Here is a 25888-nt window from a genome sequence, read left to right on the forward strand (position 1 = left end):
TCGCATACGCCGCAGGCTGTTTATAGATTGTTTTAGTGACTCAAATATTTTATGGACTATTTTGGTGACTTTGGACTATTTTATGAACTATTTATGTAAGATTATATTATATGTAATGATTAATGACGTTATGTATTATGTTAAGCTTATGATTATTTCATTTCGTTTCATCTATGTTGAGTTATTTATATTTGGGAATGAAAAATAGGTTTGAAAAAATATTTTTTCTAAAAAAATCAATCAATTTTAAATGCTCAGTCATGAAAAAGAGAGACTAACTACTTTAATATTCTAAAGCAAAATAAAAATCTGAAATAACCGAACCGAATTTTTAAAAACCGAACCAAATCGAATTTATTTCGGTTTGGTTACGGATGCAATTTTTGTCAATTCAAAAATGATAAATTGAACCGATATTAAAAAATCAGACCGAACCGACCGAACGCCCACCCCTAATAATAAGTTCGTTAATTTGTAGAAATTAAAGAGAAACATATATATATATATATATATATATATATATATATATATATATATATATATATATATATATTCTTATTGGGTTATAGGTTTAACCAATAACCCAATAAGAAACAATCAAACCGAACCAATAACTCAATAATTTTTTTTATAAAATCATTAACCCAATAACCCAATAATAATAAACCAATAATATTTTTATCGATTCGATTTATTGGTCGATTCGATTTTTGCTCACCCTAGAGCAAATTATACATTATTCAATTATTGGGTAATGCAAATGGCAAAAGAGGAATTTCACAGGTCAACTTGTTAGGAGAAGAGATTAAATCCATTGGGACACTGGACAGCGACAGTCCTAGCTTGACTTGTCATGTCGTGTTCTAACTTGCCATCCTAGATCAGTTATCCTCTAATCAATCCATTTTCTAAAAATCTATTTTGAACTGCTTACATGAGCTGAGTGTCTTTTGGAAATAATTTGTCTACCTTCACGATATAGAGGTAAGATCTGTATACATTCTGCCCTTACGAGAATGTAGATGTCAGTTGTTGATGTAGATTTATTGAGTTTCTTGTGATCTTTTTACTACTTGTTCTCTTCTGATAAAGGTTTGTGTACTTTTCATACATGATCAGATCTTGACAACTTGAACGGACAAACTATATACATGGAAAGAGAAAAGGAAACTGAAGGGGATAGAGTGGACAGAGAAGCAAACAACTCATCGGTATTGTTATACAATATTTTGTTTATATTTTTACATTATTAATTTAGTCTTGTAAGTATGCTTGTTTTTTTTTGGAGCTTGATCGACTTAAACATGTTAATCATCCTTTAAAAAAAAGTGTCATGTAGTTTGCATATAAGAAAAATGATTTTGTTTTCCTGTGGGATAAGTTGTTTTAAGCGTAGGGATTCAATTTGGGTAACGTATCCTTTTTATGGTTGGATTTGATGTGCAAAATAATGCTTGTAACGATTTGGCACTTGGCCTAACTCAACCCAAAGAGTATAAGAACCCCAAACAGTGTTGAAAATCAAATGACTATGTTCAATATATGTATTCTTTTTCTTCGATTTTGTATAAATTCATCTGTACTAGTTAATATACTTCTTCAGTGCTCCGAGTAACTAACTAGTATATATGTTGATGGACAAATCAGTAGAAATTCTTTATTAACATTCTTGCTTTATGAGTTTTGTCAATGTTGTTATTCAATTTTTGAACAAAATCAAAATTTGGGCTGCCATTGATAATGTACCTGCAGTGGACACATCCATCCCCAAAATTTCGACGCCTAACTGAGTGGAAAAGTTATTGAGCAGTTGAATACCACCTGAATGTGTAGAGTGGTTTTCTATTACAAATCAAAGACAAGTGACTTTCTCGAACAATTTTCATTAGTCTAGTCACCTTCTGAGAGATCTAACTCTTGTTTATCATATAAACTGTAACTATAGAACAAATATTTAGCTTATGCAGTAGGTTATTTTGAAGAATGTCCACCCTCTATATTTACATTAGTTATAGTAAAATTTGTCATGGCGAATATATACTGAAAATTTTGATGCTCATTGGTCTTTTAGCAGGTATCATCTGTTGTGCTTTGCGAGGATATTGTCAACCTTCTTGATTTCATAGAGAGGTTAAATAATGAAGAAGATCAAATTGTTCTTGATACGGATCAAATTGAAAAGCTGAGATTGGAGCTGACATTTTTGTCGGCATGTTTACAGCTTTGTTATTACATTTTGGATGGTTTTAATGCCGAAATGTCTTGCATATCATATGAGGTTCATGATCTAGTTCAGTCACTTTTTCATTAGAGTGGAGATGACATGCTGGTTAAGTTAAAGGATCATGTCGTTCCTCGTCTTCTTGAAAATATCAAAAGTTCTATCATCTCAAATCATCATTCTGAATCAAGTGCCGTCATTACTGAGGATCAGTTGGTTGAACTTTTGGATGTGGTCCTTGTGAATCTCCATTATCTACCCAAGGTTTGTGCTGAGTTGCTTTTGCCATCAATGACTCAATATGAGTTTCTTTAGAATGTTTATGGCAATTTAAGATATTTTCATGGTCTGATAGTAAACGGTAGCATTGAGCGTAAGACAATGGAATGTTTCTTACCTGAGTTTCAACTTATGGCTGAGAGAGTAGGACACTTCTATTTTGTTCTTTTGTGTTATCAAGATAAAGAAGACAAAGATGAAGTCTATTATATGCTAGTTCATCTACTTTTGAAGATAATTCCTGTTTCTCTAGAAGTTATGCACATATGTTATACAAATTTGAAAGCTTCAAAGTCAGCAGAAGTTGGACACTTCATTAAGCAGCTCCTAAAAGCCCCTTCAGACATTCTTAGAGAATATCTGATTCATCTACAACAGCACATGGTTAATGCTATTACTCCTAGCACCTCGGTTCGAAATATTCATGTCAATGGTAGAGTTCCTATTGATTATTGTTACCAACATGTCCAAGGACGTACTTCATCATGAAAAATTATTTGTTCTCTTAGAACGTGTTGGAGCACTTACTAAGGAGGTATTAGTTCTTGTTAACAACTTAGAAGAGAACTCAAGGAATGAAGAGAATATGAAGGAAACAAGTGGTACAAGTCTAAACTTGCTAAAATATATTAACTTCCTGAAGAAAGATCTCAAGAATGTTTTCTTGAAAGCCTCTGCAGACTCATCATAGCTCTTCTTCCCCATGAGTAATGGACCTCTCTTCATAACTTTTCTACTCAGAAACTTAAATAACTTGCTCAATTCCAATCCTTTTTCAGTTGCTTTGATAAAAAAAGAAATCGGTCGGGTGAAAGAAGACCTAGAACACATAAGATCGTTCTTTGGGAATGTGGAGCAAGAATTGCATAGAGATCTTTGGACTCGTGTTCTAAACGTGGAATATAAGATGGAACATGCCATTAACTCAATTCTTGACAGAGATCATGGTCTCTTGCAGCTTATCTTCTTACTTCCTGATACTGTAGGAAAGATCAAGCTTGTCAAAAAAGAGGTAAAAGAGAAGATCTGCAAGAACACAAGTATCATTTTTGCAAACTCTCCCAACAAACCAGTTATAAACAAGTCATCAATAGCTAGTAAAATAATTGTAGGTTTTGAGGAGAAGGCAAAGTGGATAATCCAGAAGCTCACCAGCGGACCAGCTGAGGTAGATGTCATTTCCATAGTCGGCATGCCAGGGCTTGGGAAAACAACTTTGGCTTACAGAGTATATATTGAAAAGTCTATTGTTGGTCATTTCAACGTTCGTTCTTGGTGCACAGTTGACCAGGAACGTAATGAGAAAAAGTTGTTACAGAAAATTTTCAATGAAGTTATTGGTTTGAAAGAAAGAGTCGGTGAGGATGTCATAGACGATGACGTTGCTGCTAAGCTACGGATACAACTGTTTGGAAAGAGGTACCTTATTATCTTGGATGACTTGTGGTACACTTCAACTTGGGATGATCTGATAAGACCATTATATGCCATTTCATCTGAATTTTAGAAAGGCAACAGAGTTATTTTAACAAGTCAAAAAAAGGAAGTGGCACTGCATGGAAAATACCATAGTGATCCTCTCAATCTTCGGTTTCTAAGACCAGAAGAAAGTTGGGAGTTGTTAGAGAAAAGGATATTCGGAGAAGAACATTGCCCTGATGAACTAAAGGATGTTGGAGAAAAAATAGCCAAAAAGTGTGATGGGCTTCCTTTGGTACTTGATTTGATCGGTGGAGTCATTTCAAGGAAGGAAAAGAAAAGGCTTTGTGGCTTGAAGTTCTTAGTAATTTGAGTTCCTTTATTTTTAAGAATGAAGAGAAAGTGATGAAGGTTATAAAATTAAGTTATTACCATTTGTCAGATCACCTGAAGCCGTGTTTTCTGTACCTTGAAAGTTATCCAAAGGAGAAAAATATTAGGATCTCTGAGTTGAAAGATTTATGGAGTGATGAACGACTTGTGGAACCAAGTGATTTGAAGAGTGTGGAAGAAGTAATGGAGGTTTATGTGGTTGAGTTAATTTCTAGTAGCTTGGTAATAGTGAGAGATGGTAGGCACACGAGTTGCCAAATTCATGATCTTGTGCATGATTTTTGTTCGATAAAATCTAGAAAGGAAAAATTGTTTGATTTGTCGAGCACAATTGTTCAGTCTTCATCCTCTTCTTCGGATCTGATGCTGCGTAGATGGACCATTTTTATGATGAGGGCATTCATTCAGATGATTCTTCCTTTTCCATTCCAGAAAAGAGAAATCCTTGTGCTAAACAACTCCTCTTTTTGCAACTTAGATACACCTATGTTCCTCACAACAGTCACCTTAGACACCTGAGGCTTCTTAAAAGGTTGGATATGCAACGTATTATTTTGCCGGATACTTTACTGAATGAAATAGGCATGCTTTACTTTATTTTCTACTTTACTCGATTGGCCTATGATACCTACTGAGTATAAGTAGATGTACTTATTTTTACTGTGCCCTTTTGGTGCATATCCAAGTATGAGTGCACCACATGATAACTAATTTGGGTGGTATTCGGAGTATTTTTGAGGTAGTAGTTGGTGTATGCTTTCAAAGTTGATCTACTACCTTCTCTTGATTATTTTGTGTGACAAATTATGTTCCTTTTTGGACTATCAGTTGTATATGTTGACTTTAAGATATACTAAGGTGGTTCCTACACTGTGACACCAGATTTTGGGGAGATTTATGGTATCATTGTATGTATTTTTCTACTAATACTATATATGTATGGTTCAACTTCATTCTAGAAGCCTTACTTTGGGTTTTGGTGTTATTTTTCTAATTTTATATCAGTTTGGGTGATAGGCTTACTTATCATGGCTTGCCGGAACAAATGTCATCAAGACCCTTAGTTTTTGGGTCATGAAAACTGGGTATCAGAGCAGCTAGGTTTATTGGTCTCATAAGTTAAAGAATAGAGTGTCTAGTAAAGTCTCACGGATTGGCACGAAAACATTCGTATCTATCTTCTAGAGGTTATAAGATATCTTTAGAAAACTTATCTTGTTTTGTTTCTTTCTTTAATACCCTGTGTTCTAAATTGGGTTTTACTCTCTTCTGTGCAGATTGTGAGGACTAGATCTTGTGAGGCTAGATATGCAGATCCATGATCCATAAAGAGAGCCCAGTCTAAGGGGTGAGTTGTTGATCGTGGAAAGGCCCGAGGTAGAGGATAGGTACAAGGATTTGCCCATCCATAAGTAGTACTGGGGGCTCTCTCCTAAGCCTCAGATTGAGCATATTGGTGATATGGGGACTACTTTGATCCAATAGAGTTCTTTTACCCTGGTCTTGGAGGGGTTATTGATTCTCTTGATGAATCATTTGGAGGCGTTTCTTTGAGTGCACCTAGCATTCCTCCAACTCCAAGTATTATACCTCCGTTTGTACCAGAGTCTGCCTATGGTGTTCCTCTAGTTTTGAGTGTGAATCCTTTAGTGTTACCGATATATGCTTATGGTACTCTACAGACTCCGAGTGTGGTTCCTTCTTTTATTCCAGTATTCGAGCATGGTATTTCCATATTGGGAGTTCAACCTTCATCTATGTTAACCCCTCAGGTGGGATCTCAACTAGATGGATTCATTATGCCTCTTATTATTATAAGTACAATTATGTCTTTTGAGAATCAGAAGAGGTTTGAGAGTTTCACACCTTTGGGTTCACCCATATTCAGTGTTGTTCTTGGTGAGGATGCTTATGAGTTATTGATTGATTATAGGGAGAAAATGCATAATCTTGGATCGCTCAAGTCGCATGGGGTTTCTTATACTACTTTGCCAGATACTACTTCCCTTCGAGCTTGAAAGAACTGAAATTGTATAGCCTCAATCTGACATCAGATGCACTGTCAGGAATTGGGAGATCACTACCCAACCTTCAAAAGCTCATACTATTTAGAGGAAGCATCCAGGGTGGAAAAGAATGGATAATGGAACAAGTCACCTTCCACAATCTCAAATCTCTACGACTTGATTATATGTTTTTTTCTAATTGACAGGTTATTGCAGATGAATCCTTTCCCGTGCTAGAGGAATTAGAAATACGATATTGTACTAAGCTTACAGAGATTCCAGAGATTTTTGGGGATATTGCTTCATTAAAGTCCATCAGTGTGTTGGGTAGACCTCAGCTTAAAGAGTCGGCACTCAAGATTAGGGAATATGATGAAGAAATGACGGGAGAAGACAAACTTGAAGTAAAGTACTAAAGCAGGACATAAATTTTTCATTTTGTCTTCAATTTTTTTTTTCACTTTATTTGAACATTAGTGGGCATGACAATTTCAAATAAAATTTGAAGTTATATTGGGAATTTAAAAAACAGTCAAACCTCTATTTTCATTTTTATTTTTTTAAAAAAAGAAACTTATTTTTTTTCAAAAAATAAACCCATTTAATTATATTACATGTTTAAATCATATTTCATGCTTTCTTAGAAAAATATAATTAAATTCTAAATTTATTTTACTCCTAAAATTAAAATTGGGTCAGATTCACACTTTTATTTCAAATTATGGCTTGCGTTTCTTCATCCAAGCTAGAACTTGGGGAAAATGGAGATACTGAAAATAGAGAGAAGCCAGATCCAGGTAGTTAAAGCTTAAGAATTGTCTCTTTTTATTTTTTCTATTTTCTATTTTGTTTTTTAAAGGGGTTTTATTAATAATAAACTAAGAATATTGTTAATATTTATTAAGAATGGTCTTATCATCTAATTTTTCTCTTATTTTGGATTGAATTCAACAATATTATTTATTATATTAACTAGACTTTCTAAAATAGATGAGACTTCTAAAATATATTGTAGGAGAATTAATTAATATTTTTCTTTCTACTAGACTTCCTAAAATATATGGAACTCCTAAAATATATGGTAGGAGAATTAATTACTAATATTTTTCTTTTTACTGTTCAATTATAAATATACTTCTAAAATAGGACTCTATTAAGGAAATACTTCTATAAATATTGAAATATACGTTAAACTAGAGAACAAACCGGTTTGCCTATTGGGAGAATATGATTGATGCCCATCTAACTTGATTCGATTGCATGTCTAGATTGGTGGATGTTTGATTTTCTAAACCACAACTTTTTCACAATTTTTGTCAGCATAATAGAATTCAACATGTGTGTGTGTGTATATATATATATATCTTCGTTGTTTTCATTCAAAATCATTCTTTAGGGTCAATATTTTCGCTCAGACAAGAATTAGTTGGATCAAAATCGAAGTTTTGTGATCACTATTAGATTTTTCTTTTATAGTTTATAGGTCGTAGATGAATGTCGGTTGGCTCTGAAAAATTTCTTGTGTAAATGTTAGGTTTAATTGTATTGTTTCGATATCTGTATTATCTTATTATTTTATTTTAATTTACAGATGCTAGATGAATGTGGGTCGGCTTTGAAAATTCTTTTTTAGGTAAAATTTAGGTTTAATTGTATTATCATAATATCTCTATTTAGAGGAGGAGCTACATGTAAGTTAAGGGGTTCATCCGAACCCCCTTCGATGAAAAATTATATTATATATATATGGTTAAAATTATCTTTTATGTAGATATAGTAGATGTCGAACCTCCTTCCGTTTGATAGTATGTTCACTTGTGAAACCCCTTGCTAAAAATCGTGGCTCCGCCACTGTCTCTATTAGTTTGCTATTTTGTGGTAGTTTACAGTTCGTAGATGAATCTCGATCGGCTTTGAGAATTTTTTGTGTGTAAAATTTAAGTTTAATTGTATTGTTTTGATATCACTTTTATCGTATTGTTTTATTGCAGTTTACAGGTGATAGATAAATGTTGGTCGGCCTTGAAAAATTTTGTAATGTAAACGTTAGGTTTAGTTGTATTATTTTGATATCTCTATTATCGTATTATTTTTTTATTGTTTACAGGTGATAGATAAGTGTCGGATCACTTTAAGAAAATTTTTGTGTAAAGATTGGATTTAATTGTATATTTTTGATGTCTCTGTCATTGTATTATTTTGTTGCAATTTATAGATGGTAGATGACTGTCGATCCACTTTTAAAAATATTTTTGATAAAGATTAGGTTTAATAAATAATTCTACATCTTTACTTACTCAAAAGATATTAAATTTAATTATTATATTCATCTTTATTATTTAAACAAATATCCTATTTGGTGTAATATTTGAACTCATAAAAGTGAGGTACACGCGCAAGACGCGTACAACTAAACTTGTATATATACTAGTTTAGCCGCACGTGCAACTTTTGATTATTAAAATTAAACGATTTTGTCTATTGAAAATATTTTTAATGAAGTGCAAAAAATTTGAATCACCTCCCAAATACAACTACACCAAATTTAAGTGGTGAAAGAAAGAAAAAACAAACCACATCGTGATCAAGTTAAGTTAACAATAATATGAAAATCAAATTGAAATATCTTACCAAAAATAATGCAAATTTGTAATTACAAATCAAAGAATTAAATGTATGGTAAACATGAAGAATGTACTAACCGAAAATTTGAAAAAGATGCACAATACAACTGAATTTTTTATTTTTCTTTCCTTAGATATTAAAAAAATTAATCTTTAATGTCAAATTTTTATTTGAGAATTTTTTTTTCAAAAAAGAAATTGTTATCCTTTCTAAATGGAATTTGTCTTTCTTTTTTTTAAAGGAACGTTTGCTACCTTTTCTAGTTGAAATTTATTATCCACTTATTTAAGTTAAGTAATGAAAAAGATTTTTAAAATTCATAAACTAATGAAAAAGGTATTAATAGTCCTTAATTCTGAAGATATCTACTAAGGAAAGTTTTACTATAAATATTTAATTAATTGTTAAATCTTTAAATATTATGAAAATGGTGAAAAGACAATTTTATCTAAAGAAGAGACTTTTAATGAAAGGTAAAAAAGTTCAAACAATATTTCAAAGGCCCTTCACACTTTCAATTTATATATATATATATATATATATATATACCACACGTGTCTTGCACGTGTAACGTTTGATTATCTAAAATTAAATGATTTTATCTATTGCGAAAACTTTTAATGAAGCATAAAAATTTAAATCACTTTTCAAAGATTATTCACACTTTAATATAATGATGTAATTATAAACATATATTTTAGGGTAAACACATACATATTTTATCACTAAAAGTTTCAAGTGGTTAATGGATATTGCTTTTACGTTTGTCAAGCAGTACCTCTTTTCGTTGTTGCCAAAAGCTAAGAGAGACCCATCATTGATTCATTTGACGGAAAATTCTTCCAAATTTTTCGATTAACAATTCTCATTTAAAAGAGAAACACAAGAAATTAAAAGAGGAGAATTCACTATCATTTGTTGATTATGAATAACTCATATATAATAGTTAAAGCTATTAATTAAAAGAAATAAATGAAGGCATAAAGTGTGATGATAATAAATTCAAGAATACACATGAATCAAAATTAAAATAATAAGAAAATTTAAAAATAGGAGTATGTTTCTTGTAACTTTTACAAAATCATTGATCACATTCTTATTACGTACTTAAAACTTTTAAATATTTGGTACTTCTAAAATTTTTCTTATTCCAATGTTTTTATATTTATTTCTAGATTTTTCAAATCTTCATAAAATCAAATTTAGTTGATTTAGAAATTTTAAGCTAATGAAAAAAAAGTATTAGTTACCATTAATATTCCCCAAATAACCTATTTTAATCCTTAATGAGATATTATTTCATCACAAAACCTGTAATCAATCCATAACCTATGGAAATGAAACACCGAATCAAAACAAATAAAAATTCACATCATCACAGGTCCATCAACACACCGTATTCAATTCAAAGCATCAAACGTGACAAACAGTGAAATAAAGTTGAGAAGGAATATAATTGGACCTCAATTCGAAGGTTTTGAAATTCAATAATATTTCAATGAAACGACAGAATCCACGCCGAAGAACCTCGATTCGGAACTCAACGACGAGCCTGTCCAACTCGGTAGCAAATAATCGCAATCTACACCAAATTTTGTACGAAAGGGACTATTTCTCGTTGGTGTTTCACTATTTTTTCTGTTTCCCGTCGCTTCTCCGATCGGCTTTCTATCCCACGTGTTCTCCTCTCTCCGTTCTCTCTCTCGTTTTCTCTGTCACTCTTCCTCGATCACTCTTATTTTACCTCTCTCAGGTGGGTGTAGCTCCGGTCAGTGCGTGTGTTCTTGAATGGGTTTTTGTTTTCGATAAGGTGTGCCGATTTATGGTGTTCAACGAAGTATTTTGTTGCTGTGATGTGTGAAATTGTAATCTATGTGAATTCTGAGTTCTCCCTGAAATTATTGTTGTGTCGTGTATATATGTGTGTGTGCTCAATGTGAGAAGAAGAAGAAGAAGAAGAAGAAGAAGAAGAAGAACCCTTCGTGAATTGAGATATTTATGTATATAATGGTATGATGAATGTGTATTGTTGTGGAAATTTTGGTGGGTCCCACCTAGGTGTGCTTTATGTGTGTGTATATCCTTTTTCTTTGTGAAAAAGAAATGTGAAAAGGGTCACGTGGTTAGTGAGATGGGGTAGGTTATTAGGATGAGGTGTAAAGTTGGTTAGGATAGGATTAAAACAAGATAGAATTTGTTAGGGATTATGTTAAAGGTTGTTATTTTTTGTATTTTTGTAGGGTATAATCACATGGATGAGGGTGTGTGGTAAAATGAGCTAAAAATGAATAAAATTGGACTTGGGAGGGATAAAATTAGGTGTCTACAGCATGCCTCATTTGAATGTAAACATGAAGTGTTTTCAGACAAAGAAGTAAACAACGAGATAAAATATTATCCAGACCATTATTTAAATAGAATTAAATAGAAGGAAGGAGGGAAACCAATTCTTTACTTTGGATATCATATTCATCCCTATTTATGAGGGAATCAAGTCACAAGTATCCCGAAGGACTGAAAGAAGAGGGACTATACTGAGTTGGAGAGTCGAGTGAGGCCCTGTCGAGGTTCCGGTCCGCAGCTCTGTCATTACATAAAAAATGAAAAATTACAAGAGTTAAGAAGATAAATAAAATTATAAAAGTCCTATCTATGCAACTTCTTTTGAACTCTTGACTTGAGTTTCATCACCCTATTCTTCAGGCGGGCTCCTAATTTGCAACTTCTTCACCCTGTTCTTCAGGCGGGCTCCTGACTTGCAATTTCCTCACTAGTTACTTGGTTTTCAATTTATTCACCATGCTGCTTGACTTTTCATTTATTCACTCTGTTCTTCAGGCGGGCTCCTGAAATCACATCGAAACTAAAAAAGAAAACTATTCCAAATAAATATTATTATAAAGAGATTTCATTTGCCAGAAATGTGAAGTTCCAAACACAAGAATTAAATTTTGCCCCAGTTTATCATCAAAGGACTTTTGTGAAAGGCATATCTAGTCAATACTACTTGTATGTTGCGATGATTCAACTAGACAGTGCATTTTCTAGGAATCGAGGAGAATGACTCGACTAAAAGGTACGTATTATAGGTATCAAAGGGAATGACTCGACTAAAAGGTACGTCTTATTGGAATCAAGGGGGATGACTCGACTAAAAGGTACGTCTTATAGGAATCAAGGGGGATAACTCAACTAAATAGGTACGTATTATAGGAATCAAAAGGAATAGACTCAACTAAAAGGTATGTCTTATAGGAATCAACGAGGTGACTCGACTAAAAGGTACATCTTCTAGGGATCAAGGGGAATGACTCGAATAAAAGGTACATCTTATAGGAATCAAAGAAAATGACTCGACTAAAAGGTACGTCTTCTAGGGGTCAAGGGGAATGACTCGACTAAAAGGTACGTCTTATAGGAATCATAGGAACGACTCAACTAAAAGGTACGTCTTCTAGGGGTCAAGGGGAATGACTCAACTAAAAGGTACATCTTATAGGAATCAAAGGAACGACTTGACTAAAAGGTACGTCTTCTAGGGGTAAAGGGGAATGACTCGACTAAAGGGTACGTCTTCTAGGGGTCAAGGGGAATGACTCGACTAAAGGGTACGTCTTATAGGAATCAAAGAAATGACTTGACTAAAAGGTACGTTTTCTAGGGGTCAAGGGGAATGAATCGACTAAAATGTACGTCTTATAGGAATCAAAGGAATGACTCGACTAAAAGGTACGTCTTCTAGGGGTCAAGGGGAATGACTCGACTAAAAGGTACGTCTTATAGGAATCAAAGGAACGACTCAACTAAAAGGTACGTCTTCTAGGGGTCAAGAGAAATGACTCGACTAAAAGGTACATCTTATAGGAATCAAAGGGAATGACTCAACTAAAATGTACGTCTTATAGGAATCAAGGGGAATGACTCAACTAAAAAGTACGTCTTATAGGAATCAAGGAAAATGACTCGACTAAAAGGTATGTCTTATAGGAATCAAAGTTCAATTTAAGAAATGTATCCCCTAGCAAATGAAAACTGAAATCCCTGTACAAGAAAGTGTGTCTCCGAGAGATATATGATGATGAATTTTACTATGATTTGATTATCAAACCTGTGCATCAATATTGTTTCCTGCATTTGTAGGAATGAGGCATTGCCGCCCTCGATATTTATGCTCTGAAGTCTTTGATTTGAAGGTAACATATTTCCTGATTCATCAAAGAAAACTTGTGAGTTTAAAAACATGGTGGTTGGTTTGTGGCTTAAGCTTTCACAGAAATCGCTCTTGCACTAATCATATTTAACCTTGCTTCCAACCATTATCATATATCATTGACTTGCTGAATCATTGACCTGAACTCAGATTATTAAGAGAGACTGAAACAAACACAGTATCTCTGCTTTGCCATGCTTCTCAGATAAACCCTTTGAACCTTGGCATTTCATAATTTCCCCGACTTGTCTGTTGACAAAACTTCCTGTATGCCCTTTTTTTGGATCACAATCATGTCTCTTTTATGTGCTAGAGTTTGTCTTGCTTTGTGCAATTAAAGAAGCTGGTAGCTAGTTTTAAATTTTTTTTTCACTTGTTTTGACACGGACTTGACTCAAAGACAAGAAAAGAAAAATGAAGATGACTTTTATTAGGACAACTAACTCAAGAAAATGAAATAAAAATAAAGAGAAGAAAGAAAAGACAATGAATGTCCCCATTTGAAACAAAGAAATGAAAATTTATCTAGAAAGGATTGTCAACTCTAATGATTATGTCATGCATTTTGGATTAAGCTGCCTGATCTTTCCATCCAAACTTATAATAATTGTCGTTGAGTTAATGGCCTTGAAACCGAGTTGCTTCCTTAGGCCAATTTATTCAAAAACCTCATTCGGCTAGTGGCACCTTGAAGGGTTTTCGCCAACAAACCTGTTTCTTTCTATCAGCTCACAATTGCCTTATGGTGCTCGTGAAGATTTTTACCAATAAGACTCTCATTTTTATTTATCTCAACTTACCATCGCCTTACAGCGCCCGTGAGGGTTTTCACCAATAAGACTTTCTCATTTTTATTTCTCTCCTGATTTCTTATACCGAGGAAGACAAGTAGTACCCAAAATGCATCATCATATCCATTGTATACTTAGCCTTAACATTCTCAAAGATTAATCTGAAGGTCTTTCTTTGGTTGTAACTTGACTTTTGGATAAGGTTACAAAGAAGGGATGACATGAGGCCCAAACGACACTTAAAGTGGTTTAGGACTTACAACTTTTGGAATCGACTCAAACAATGAGGATTAACTCATGACCCAGTTTTTTTTGACTGGGTAATTCTAAATTGTTTATTTAGTTGGACCGAACCCAGAGTAGGGAAGCCTATGTATCTCACTCCCGACAGAGGAGAATCAGGTCACGTGTTGTTCTGGCAGTTTGTTTTGCTTGATCTGATTTATTTTTATTCTCTTTTATTGACTCTTTTCTTTTTGGGATTTTTTTGACTCTATTTTCTTGACATTCTTCTCTTTTTTTTTTTCGGACATATTTTTTTTTTAATATTGTCCGACTCTATTGTTTTGCTCGACACTTCCATTTGAGCTTTGCTGACTCTATCTTAATTCCAAAAGAGAGGTATGAAAGAAAATAACATTAAGGCTCAAATGGGGATAAACAAAGGATTACACAATATTTGGATAGTAGAATAAAATGCCTTCGTCATATCAACCCTTGAAAAATGCAAATCCCATCATGCAATATGAAAGTGAAAGATGAAGATCATTTGTGACACTGTAACAACACAAACTTTAACTGAGCATGCGTGTCACTTCTTCTTCCACACTTGTCAAATATACAATTCCACCTTTGTTGTACATCTCTCACATTGAATGACTCATGCTTTCGTGGAGTCGATTTTCATTCTGTTCCTCTTGATAGGATCACACAGACAATGTTTAACCTAATTGAGCTATGCTTTTCAATTGATGACCAAGTTATTCTTGTGATTCTCAAAATAATTGCCTTAATTTTGAAAGAAGGCTTCAACTTGTCACCAAATATCTCAGCACTCAACCAATTTTCTCAGACGTTTTTTCTAACCTTAGCCCTCTGATTCCATGTTTCATGGTTAAATTGGACTTTAAGATCTGGCTGAATATTCCACAAGCATGTCATATCACTAGAGTCAACATAAAATGTACTGTATAAAGAAAACAAACAAACAACACATATTTAAAACATAAGGAGAAAGGACAATTTATTTAGTTGAAATACAAGATAGAAGGGTTTGAACCTAAACGACAAAAGGAAAAAACAAGATAGATCCCGAACTGCAACCCTAAAATAATTCAAAAAACAGAAAAGAAAACAAAACAAACTACCAGACCTGTTCCTAGTAGAGAGAGGGGTGACTTGTCAATTGCTCAGTCTGACAACTTAGCCACTGATTTGCATATCAACATGACTAGAGCTTCCCTCACTGTCAATGTTCTGTACCATAATTGATACATCTTGAATCATCTTTTCAATTTCTCTTTTCAAATCTTGATAATTTTCAATACTATGACCCTGAGTATCGGAATGATATGCACATCGTACATTAGGATCAAAATTTTATGAACGCCGATTAAGAGTGCATCCAAGGAGAGGAGTGATCATGATCCATTGTACCAATCTCTAAAACAAACTGGCATACGACTCTCCAATTGGTGTGAAGATATCTCTCGACTTCTGCCTCATTTCATCATTTGGCTTGGATTGAAAATTAGGCTGAGGGGGGTTTTGGTATGTTTATGGAGTTAGAGGACGACTTTGAGGAGTTAGTGTATTCCACTGTGGGTAAAATGGGGGTTGAACATGTGGCTGTGCGTTATATACGAGATATGGAGGTGGAAGAGTAGAGTATAATGGATTTTGGGAGTGATTATGTAGAGCTTGGGGATGGACTTGGGTTTGAGCTTGAGAGTGACGACAACGGGGTCTTCTTGACTGTGCCTGCTGTCCAACTACAATAGAAGATGCAACTTCCTCATTCTTTGTCTCCCCAATACTTCCTGAACCTTTTTGAATTACTTGAGTTGTCACTTTCAATGTTGCAAAACTCACAATGCGACCAGTCTTAATTCCCTATTCTATCATCTCCCCCATTTTAAGGACCTCAATAAATGATTTGCCTAATGCAGGTAACAAGTGTTGATAATATGTTTCATCATATGCTTGAATAAACACCTCCACTATTTTGCTTTCTTTCATTAACGGTTTCACTCTAGCAGCTTGTTCGCGCCATCTGATCGCATACTCCTCGAAACTCTCAGTATTCTTCTTTTTTATACTAATTAGGGATTTTTCGTCAGGGATCAACTCCACATTGTATTGAAATTATTGCCCAAATTCATTAGCTAGGTCATCCCGACTACTCCACTTGTCAATGTCTTGGTCAACAAACCATTCCGAAGCTAGGCCTGAAAGACTCCCTGAAATAAGCCATGAGTAGTTCTTCCTTCCCTCCAGCGCCCCTTAATTGGTTATAACAACGCCTCAAATGTGCCACTGGGTCCCCATATCCATCATACTTCTCAAACTTTGGCATTTTAAAGCCAGGAGAAAGGTTGAAACCTGGAAACATGCATAAGTCCTTATATGAGACACTTTTATAACCCCCAAGTCCTTGCAAGTTCTTCATAGCCAGTTCCAAACTTCTCACTTTTCTGGTCATTTCCTCTTGTTCTTCTGTCATAACAGGCTTCTCAGTGTTAGGAGGAAATTCAGGCGGGTGAGTGTCAACGTAAATACCAGTCAACTTGAATGTAGGCTCGAAAGTATAATGCTGATCACCATTAATATTCAATGCAGGCTCTCTTGTAGAGTAGGAAGGCACAACTTGTGGGTGAACATCAAAAGTAGGAGCTTCAGGTGGGGGTGGCGCCATAAAAGCATGAACAACAGGTGGAGCCAAGTATATGGTAGTCTTGGATTGGGGAGTGAGGAAATAAACACTGAAAGTGTTTGGGTATTCTTGCCCCGGAGTCAATTCTGATGCATGTTGTAGCGTGTCAACAACAATTGAAAATTTTACATGTGACACTGGAGGCAAGCTAAAAAGATGTTCTAGATTATTAGTGGGAAATGAAGGAGGCAGTGATATAATACTAAGTGTGTATCAAGAGATTCAAGCCAACACAGGAGAAACAAGCTGAGCAACAAGGTGCTAGTGAATCAAAATAGGCTACTCACGGCTTCACTAGACTTTAGATTTAGTTTTGAGCAAGAAAAGAGATGAACACAAGAACAACAATGCTAGTGAATCGAAAGAGCCCCACACGGATTCACTAGACTTCAAAGACCAACAACAATACAATGTTAACAAAAGAGATGGATAGATAGTTTGACATACAATATTCAAGAATCTAAGAACCCTAACCACATGTAAAGACCCTAAGATTAATAAATGTTAACACCAAACTTTTACGTTGACAAAAGAGGGACTTACCTCCCTAATCACCAACGTATCAAGACAACGATGCAACACAAGTGATATCCACACTTGGGCAGCCCTAGTTACGAATTGGTGGCTTTTCCAAGCCCTACAACTAAGTAGTGTTACACTCCTCACACTAGAGAGAGAGAGTTTGTCTTCCATCAATAAAAAACTAAGTCCTAAAACTCTATTTTGTTTCTATTTATATTACATTACAAAAGAAGACAAATGACTACACTACCCTTAATGAGAGGGGTGGCCATGGAGTACATTTTGGGCAAAGTGAAGTGACCAAAATTCCCTCAATGAAGATGGCCAAAAAACCATGAGCTATTAAGTGTCCAAAATCGTGAATCCACAAGTCTTCAATGCTCCAAGCAATCTTCCACTCATGGCCTTGCTGAGTGATATGCTCAACGGTAGGCTCAAAATGGGTCTTCCTTGCATATTCTTGTGCCCTCGGGGTGACAAAGTCTTGAGCCTTTAAGTGATGGTCTCCAATTATGTCTTCAAAAATTAGGGTAGCCATTTGAATTGTATCATCCTCCCCTTCTTGAAAAGGATTTGACCTCGAATCCAAAACTTGTAAGAACGAAGAGAAGATAAACAAGCACCACATCCTCATGACATGCAGGTTAGACTTAGTAAAATAAACAACATCAACATGCCAAGGAGGTACACACTTGAGATATAGCCACACATCCTTGACTTTAATCACGAGGGGCTTAGTAAAAATATTACAAAGGGGTGGTTCCCTAATTAAAAGTAAAGTCCACGCAATGCATATAGAAGTATCACTCAAACAAGTGGACCGACCAACAACTATTCGTCCTTTACACCCTAAGAAGTTACTGGGGTCAAATGGAAGACTTAACCAAGGACTTAGGTGTTGGTCACTCTCATTCTCCCCTAGGGTTTCATCCTCAAGGTTAAGCAAGCCCTCTTTATTACCATTGGAAATATCATGCACAAAAAGAGGGTTGAGAAAGGTGTTCCACAAGCCAACTTCAAATAAAGGGTTCTCTTGCATGCACTTACTACTAGTTTCAAAATCTCCACTAGGAATATGCCCAACATAAGAAACACTTAAAGAAGAAGTAGATGGAATTTCTAAGCACACATCACCTTCTATTTCAAATGAGCAATCCTCACTTAGACAAAAACCACCACGGGCAGCCAAGAGATCACAAGTAAAACCATCTTTACTAAGGCAATCACAATTCGGGTTTCCTAAACAATCAAGCACATCAAGGTCTTTTCCACCCGATTGATCATTGTCCACATTCTCACTAGTTGTTGGCAACTTATATACAAACGTTGACTCACCTTGTTTTTCACAAAGGTCAACTAGTGTGTGAATACTCTCTTCACTTAGTAATAGAACCTTAGTCAAGTTATAAGTGCTAGCACTAGATGGACACAAATCATTCTCACGCGGAGAATCAATTTCGTCATCTAAAGGATCAACTAGTGCTTGCATACCTACAACACTAGTTTGGTCCTCATCCGACCTAACAATACCAAGAGTATCACAAAAAGGAGACTCAAGCACATCTACCCTAGGCGAAGCCGTAACTACACCCACTTGGCTCCTACTAGCCGCAACATAACATTCTAAGTCTATAGGAGTGTAGGGAATAACATTTTTACCTCATAGCTCACATGAGCTATGGAATTCCTCTTGAAGTGTGTTCAGGAAGCCCAATTGCACCATTTGACCTACCATATGATCTAACCTTTCATTTTCCATAGCTAGGTCTTGTGACATAGTGTCAAGGTAGGCGAAAATGACATTGGTGGCATTGTTGTCCATGGGTTGAGAGGTTGAAGCCGCAGGTTCCCTTGCAATTGTTCCTAAAAAGAAAAAAAAAAGAACAAGACTACAAAGAAAAACACAAGTTAGTTCAAAACAACCTCACCACACTCTTACACACTTGATCGTCTCACACTTGGATTCACAAGTGTTGCAAGTCAGCTTGTAGTTCGTGATGAGTCGAGGGGTGAGTCTACTCCTTGGTTAGAGTGGATTCTTTGTTTGAAGACTCAAGGAAAGTAATGACCTAACTTGAACTAAGAAGTACTATAATTTTAAAAATGACAAAAGAACAAAAGAAACGTAGACACGAACAATGGATTCAAAGGACTAATTGACAATCTAGTAGGAGTTTACTAGTTTGTTAATTAATACTAGGATCAATTAAACGAAATGAAGGATCAACAAATAAGAAACTAAGAAATCTAAAATTTGAGCTTAAATATGTTGCATGAACAGTAAAACATGATGACATGGCAGTACATAATGGTTGCAGTTTTAGACAAGTTGTTATTTTCCAATTTGAAAGTCTTGGTCAATTTTCAATTTGGGGAATTGGGGAATTTGTTTAAGGAGGGAAATTCAAACAAGTCTTGGAGCCTTTTTCAACTTCAAGTTTGAAGACTTGACTTTCTTGTACACCCTTAAAACATGGCCCCTTGTATCATGGAAAGTTGTTGAATAGTGGTTGTTAAAGTCTTTGGTGATTGAGAAGTCTTGCAAGACTAACAAATTCTTACAACTTTTCCTTTTCCTTTTTGGATCAAATAAGCACTTTATTTTTAACAAGGTATGAAGGTTGTGAATAACATCAATAACTATAACAACATTCACTAAGAACAACAACAACAATCTCAAGAACAACCAACAATTTTCATACGGCTCCTCCCAAATCCACAACAACAATATCTTCAACACTTGGCCAAGACAACTACAACTTCAACAAAGATGTTCTTAGGCCACCAATTAACAACAATATCATGTGGTCAAGCTTACAAAAAAAATAATTTGAAAACTACAAGGCCAAAATAGTCCACCACAACAATGTTCAACAAGAAGCGGCCAAGTCTTATATTCACAACAACACCAACACTTCAAGCTCAAACTTAGATTAGACTCAATGTGTTAGTGAAGAACAAAACTAATACTTAGAGACAACAAATACAAGTAAAAATCTTGGCCAATACAGAACAAGAACACTATTTTCGGCCAAGAACACAAGATGGACAGATTGCTCTTTTTACTGGAATTTTTAGTTTTCAACAATAATTTTTTTTTTTGAATTTTTCAAGAAAGCTAGCCCAAGATTGATCTTGTGGGAACAAAATGAAGCCACGCTTTGATACCAAATGATACAATACTAAGTGTGTATCAATAGATTCAAGCCAACATAAGAGCAACAAGCTGAAAAACAAGGTGCTAGTGAATCGAAATAGGCCACTCACGGCTTCACTAGACTTTAGATTTATTTTTGAGCAAGAAAAGAGATGAACACAAGAACAACAATGCTAGTGAATCGAAAGAGACCCACATGCTTCACTAGACTTCAAAGATCAACAATAATACAATGTTAACAAAAGAGATGGATAGATAGTTTGACATATAATATTCAAGAATCTAAGATCCCTAACCACATGTAAAGACCCTAAGATTAATTAATGTTAACACCAAACTCTTACGTTGACCAAAAAAGGACTTTACCTCCATAATCACCTACGTATCAAGCCAATGATGTAACACAAGTGATATCCATACTTGGGCAGCCCTAGTTACGGATTGGTGGCTTTTCCATGCCCTACAACTAAGGAGTGTTACACTCCTCACACTAGAGAGAGAGTTTGTCTTCTATCAATAAACAACTAAGTCCTAAAACTCTATTTTGTTTCTATTTATATTACATTACAAAAGAAGACAAATGACTACACTACCCTTAATGAGAGGGGTGGCCATGGAGTGTATTTTGGGCAAAGTAAAGTGACCAAAATGCCCTCAATGAAGATGCCCAAAAAACCATGAGCTATTAAGTGTCCAAAACCGTGAATCCACAAGTCTTCAATGCTCCAAGCAATCTTCCACTCATGGCCTTGATGAATGATATACTCAACGGTAGGCTCAAAATGGGTCTTCCTTGCATATTCTTGTGCCCTCGGGGTGACCAAGTCTTGAGCCTTTAAGTGATGGTCTCCAATCATGTCTTCAAAAATTAGGGTGGCCATTTGACTTGTATCTGGCGGCAACCCATTAGCCCAAGCTCGATGCATTTCTATCATTTGCCGCCTTAATTTATGAATCTCTTCATTAACTTCTAAATTCTCATTCCCCAAACTCCCTATCTGATTAGTGAGCCCAACCTCGATATTCTTGTTGGCCATAACTTTCTCTGTGACTTGGAGTAATATAGAGGTCCAGCCAAAATGCCACAAACCAACCACCTTAAACTAACTGGACAAGAGATAGCAAATGCGTTAGAGTTCAGCACTTTTTCAAAACCTCTTTTTTTTCTTGAAAAGATCACCCAACCCTAAAAGGGCACCTACGTATCTTACTCCCGAAAGAGGAGATTCAGGTGTGCATAGTTCGTGAAGTCTTGCCAAAATGGCCAATTAAACTTTTTTTTTCTCTTTGTTTTCTTTTTCTTGAAATTTTAAGAAGAAAAGAAAAATGATAAATTGTCAAAAGAATAGACGAAAATCTTTTTTGAATTTTCAGCTTTAATAACCTATAAAAAATGAAACCTATGATTACCAAAGAAACTCTTTTTGGGTTTTCAATTTTGCACTTCATACGAAAATGAAACTTGAACCTATTAAAGGAAAATCTTTTGTAGTTTTCTTTTATTGATGCATATGACACCTACTCTAAATGAAGAGTGAAAAAAAATATTTTTGGATTTTTGAAATAAGATCCCCGAACCAATAATAGGTTGCCTACGTATCTCACTCCCGAGAGAGGAGAATCAAGGGTGCGTAATTCGTCCAGATTGGACAATTAAGGATTAAATAACGAACTGAACCCTAACTTAAGAGAATGACCAAAGACAAACGATGAACAATGTAAATAATTTTTTTTTGAGTTTTCAGTTTGATACTATGCAAAAAAATGACACCAACAACTATGAAAGATTTTTTTCATTTTATGAAATGTACAAAACTTCTACCAACTTTTTTTTTTGAATTTTCTTTTTATAAAAAGCTCCTATTTGAAAAAAAAATCTTTTTGAAAATGTTGAATTATGAATGCACTGTAAAGGAATAAAAGGAAAATCTTTTTGATGTTTTTGAGAACATGAGTATGAAAGGTAAAAAATCTTTTTGATTTTTTGGATTGTGAAAAGAAATCAAAAGCCATAAAGAACTCTAAAACTACGAAACACTCTTTTTTGACTCACCTTTTCTTTTTCTCTTTTTTTTTCAACACTTTCTTGTCTACACACTTTACTTCTAGCACATGCTTTCCCCAAATCGGTTAGTCAAATGACCATGATACCCTCAGAGATGCAACATTTAAAACGTAGAGATGCTTTAGAGGTGAGTCTCCTACAAAGGACTAAGTGGGTCCCGCTGGGTCTCAATATGATGCAGATAAGTATGATCTAAAGACTGACCTATGCTGGGGTTCACTAATAATGCTGTTCGATGGAGCGTATGGTCGATAATGGCTGCGATAGCTTTTCACTCACTCCATAACACCGACGGCTCCCCCTCCTAAAATAAGGGTGACTAAACTAGAGGTCGTATACAACATGTGTATTACGAACTTGTTGTAAAAAGAATGACTTGGGTTATGCATATGATGCCAGATATAAAGCAGTAACACATAAGATAAAAACTGTAAACAAAGAGGACGTAGGCACTCAATAATGATAAACAATAATACAAAATAATACAAACAAAATGTCTATACACCTATAGTGCCAAACAAAGCCGATACAACTCCAAAATAAACTCGAATTCTAAAAACTTCCCAGCAGAGTCGCCAGAGCTGTCACACCCCTTTTTCAACCAAAAAGATTGATTTTAGGTTTTTTTATTATTGAAGTGACAAAAGGTGAAAATTTGTTCCAAAAAAGGATTATTTATACTTTCAAAATTCAGAGTCGCCACTTGGCATAATCTGGTGTGCCAAGTCACCTTTGGAAAATCCTTTTCAAAATGATTTGACTCTTTAAGACTGGTTTGCGAACTGAGATTCCGGCTAAGGAATTCTGTTGATCGAGGGGAAGGTATTAGGCACCCCTCGATCCCGTGGTTTGACCACGGTCGCTTGGTAGAGTGCATTAGCTAATTTGACACTACGAATGTACAAACCACACAAAAATATGTAAAATAATCAAACAAACAAACAAAACAATATGAATAAAAAATATAGTGTCCAGTCTGAGTTATACAGTCCCAAAATAGAAAAATACGGAAATGTAAATCTTATTCTAAACTAATCCTAGACTAAGGTCCAATGCCTCACCCGATGCCTCAGGCCTTCATCACTAACATCTTTCGCCAACATAATACGTCGGGACATTCCCCGGTGAGTAAATACAAGTGCTCGCGGGGCATTCCCCGACCAAATGAATATATTTCCAAATGCGAGAACTAAAACCAAACCATTCAACACAAATTCCACATTCAAAACATTCAACAAGAAAACACTTATTCTTAAAATTTGCCTATCCGTTTCAACTTAAAGCATGATACTACCACTCTAAACATTAACGATGAATCAAAACACCATAATATTCACTTTTATCAATTTTTCATTCTCATTCCTCAAATAACCAATTTTAATCCTTAATGAGATATTATTTCATCACAAAGCCCGTAATCAATCCATAACCTAAGGAAATCAAACACCGAATCAAAACAAATAACAACTCACATCATCACAGATCCACCCACACACCGTATTCAATTCAAAGCATCGAACGTGACAAACAACAAAATAAAGTTGAGAAGGAATAGAATTGGACCTTAATTCGAAGGTTTCGAAATTCAATAATATTTCATTGAAAGGAAAAAATCCACACCGAAGAACCTCGATTCAGAACTCAACGATGAGCCCATCCAACTCAGTAGCAAATAATCGCGATTTGCACCAAATTTTGTACGAAAGGGTCTATTTCTCGTCGGTGTTTCACTGTTTTTCTGTTTCTCGTCGCTTCTTCGATTGGCTTTCTCTCTCACATGTTCTCCTCTCTCAGTTCTCTCTCTCGTTTTCTCTCTCACTCTCTTCGATCAATCTTATTTTTCCTCTCTCAGGTGGGTGTAGCTCTGGTCAGTGCGTGTGTGCTTGAATGGGTTTTCATTTTTGATAAGGTGTGCCAATTTATGGTGTTCAACGGAGTATTTTGTTGCTGTGATGTGTGAAATTGTAATCTATGTGAATTGTGAGCTCTCCCTAAAATTATTGTTGTGTCGTGTATATATGCGTGTGTGCTCTATGTGAGAAGAAGAAGAAGAACCCTTTGTGAATTGAGATATGTATGTATATAATGGTATGATGAATGTGTATTGTTGTGGAAATTTTGGTGGGTCCCACCTAGGTGTGCTTTATGTGTGTGTATATCCTTTTTCTTTGTGGAAAAGAAATGTGGGAAGGGTCACGTGGGTAGTGGGGTGGGGTAGGTTGTTAGGATGAGGTGTAAAGTTGGTTAGGATAGGTTTAAAACAAGATAGAATTTGCTAGGAATTATGTTAAAGGTTATTATTTTTTGTATTTTTGTGGGGTATAATCACATGGATGAGGGTGTGTCATAAGATGAGCTAAAAATGAATAAAATTGGACTTGGGAGGGACAAAATTAGGTGTCTACACTTATTGCTTAGAACTTTGAAATAAATTGAGATTTGTCATTTTAAGTTTCAAGTTTCTATTCAATATTTAGGTCCAAATATCAAAAATTAATATTAACATCAAAATACCTTCTACAATTCAAATTTCAAGGTTTTAATATCCCGCCTAAATCACTTAAGGAATATTGACTAAGGAAAATATTGACTTTTTTGGCAGTAAAATTGTAAACTAAAATTTGCTAATAACAATTAAGTCCAAGCATCATTTCAAAGTTATGTTGGTGCATAAAATATAAAGGCAACGTACCAAAAAATTCTCTCAATTGAAATTTAATAGAACAAAACCGAAAAAAGAGAGAAAAGGCATTCCGAAAATATCACTTAAGCACCATCACCAAAACCTTGCCTTTATTCTTTTGAAGTTTCTTATATAGAATTCCAATTCTTTCCCTTTCAAAATTTACCCATCAAAATAAAATCACTTTAACAAAACAAATAGATAAAAATAACAAATCGATCGAGACAATCAAAATATTGTGTAAGAACACAATACAATATAATAATAATTTATTATCAATCCAAATGCACAATTGACAACATAACAATAAAGTGAATTGCACAAAAAATGAACCAAAGAAATGAAAACATTAAGAGAAAAAAATAACTGTGCCTGCATACCTTTTATTCACGTAATTTAATCACCAAACAATGCTACTCTATTTTTAGAAGGAGTATTCATAAACCAAAAAAGAACTCTAGATTAGCATCTTTCTTAAAGTATAACATGCAACCATTTTCACAACAATCAATTCTAACCAAGGAGAGACCTAACTTTGACACCAATTTTTTTCCCTTATAGAAAGAATCAGGAACCTCCAAGCCG

The 25888-nt window shown here is 34.8% G+C and overlaps 1 pseudogene; it reads left to right on the forward strand.

The window, feature by feature from the left end:
• The first annotated feature begins 1151 nt into the window (after nt 1-1151).
• Nucleotides 1152-6734, forward strand: LOC107841680 (annotated as a pseudogene).
• The last annotated feature ends 19154 nt before the right edge of the window (nt 6735-25888 follow it).

The sequence above is a fragment of the Capsicum annuum genome, chromosome 9, assembly GCF_002878395.1.
Source record: "Capsicum annuum cultivar UCD-10X-F1 chromosome 9, UCD10Xv1.1, whole genome shotgun sequence".
Taxonomy (NCBI): Eukaryota; Viridiplantae; Streptophyta; class Magnoliopsida; order Solanales; family Solanaceae; genus Capsicum; species Capsicum annuum.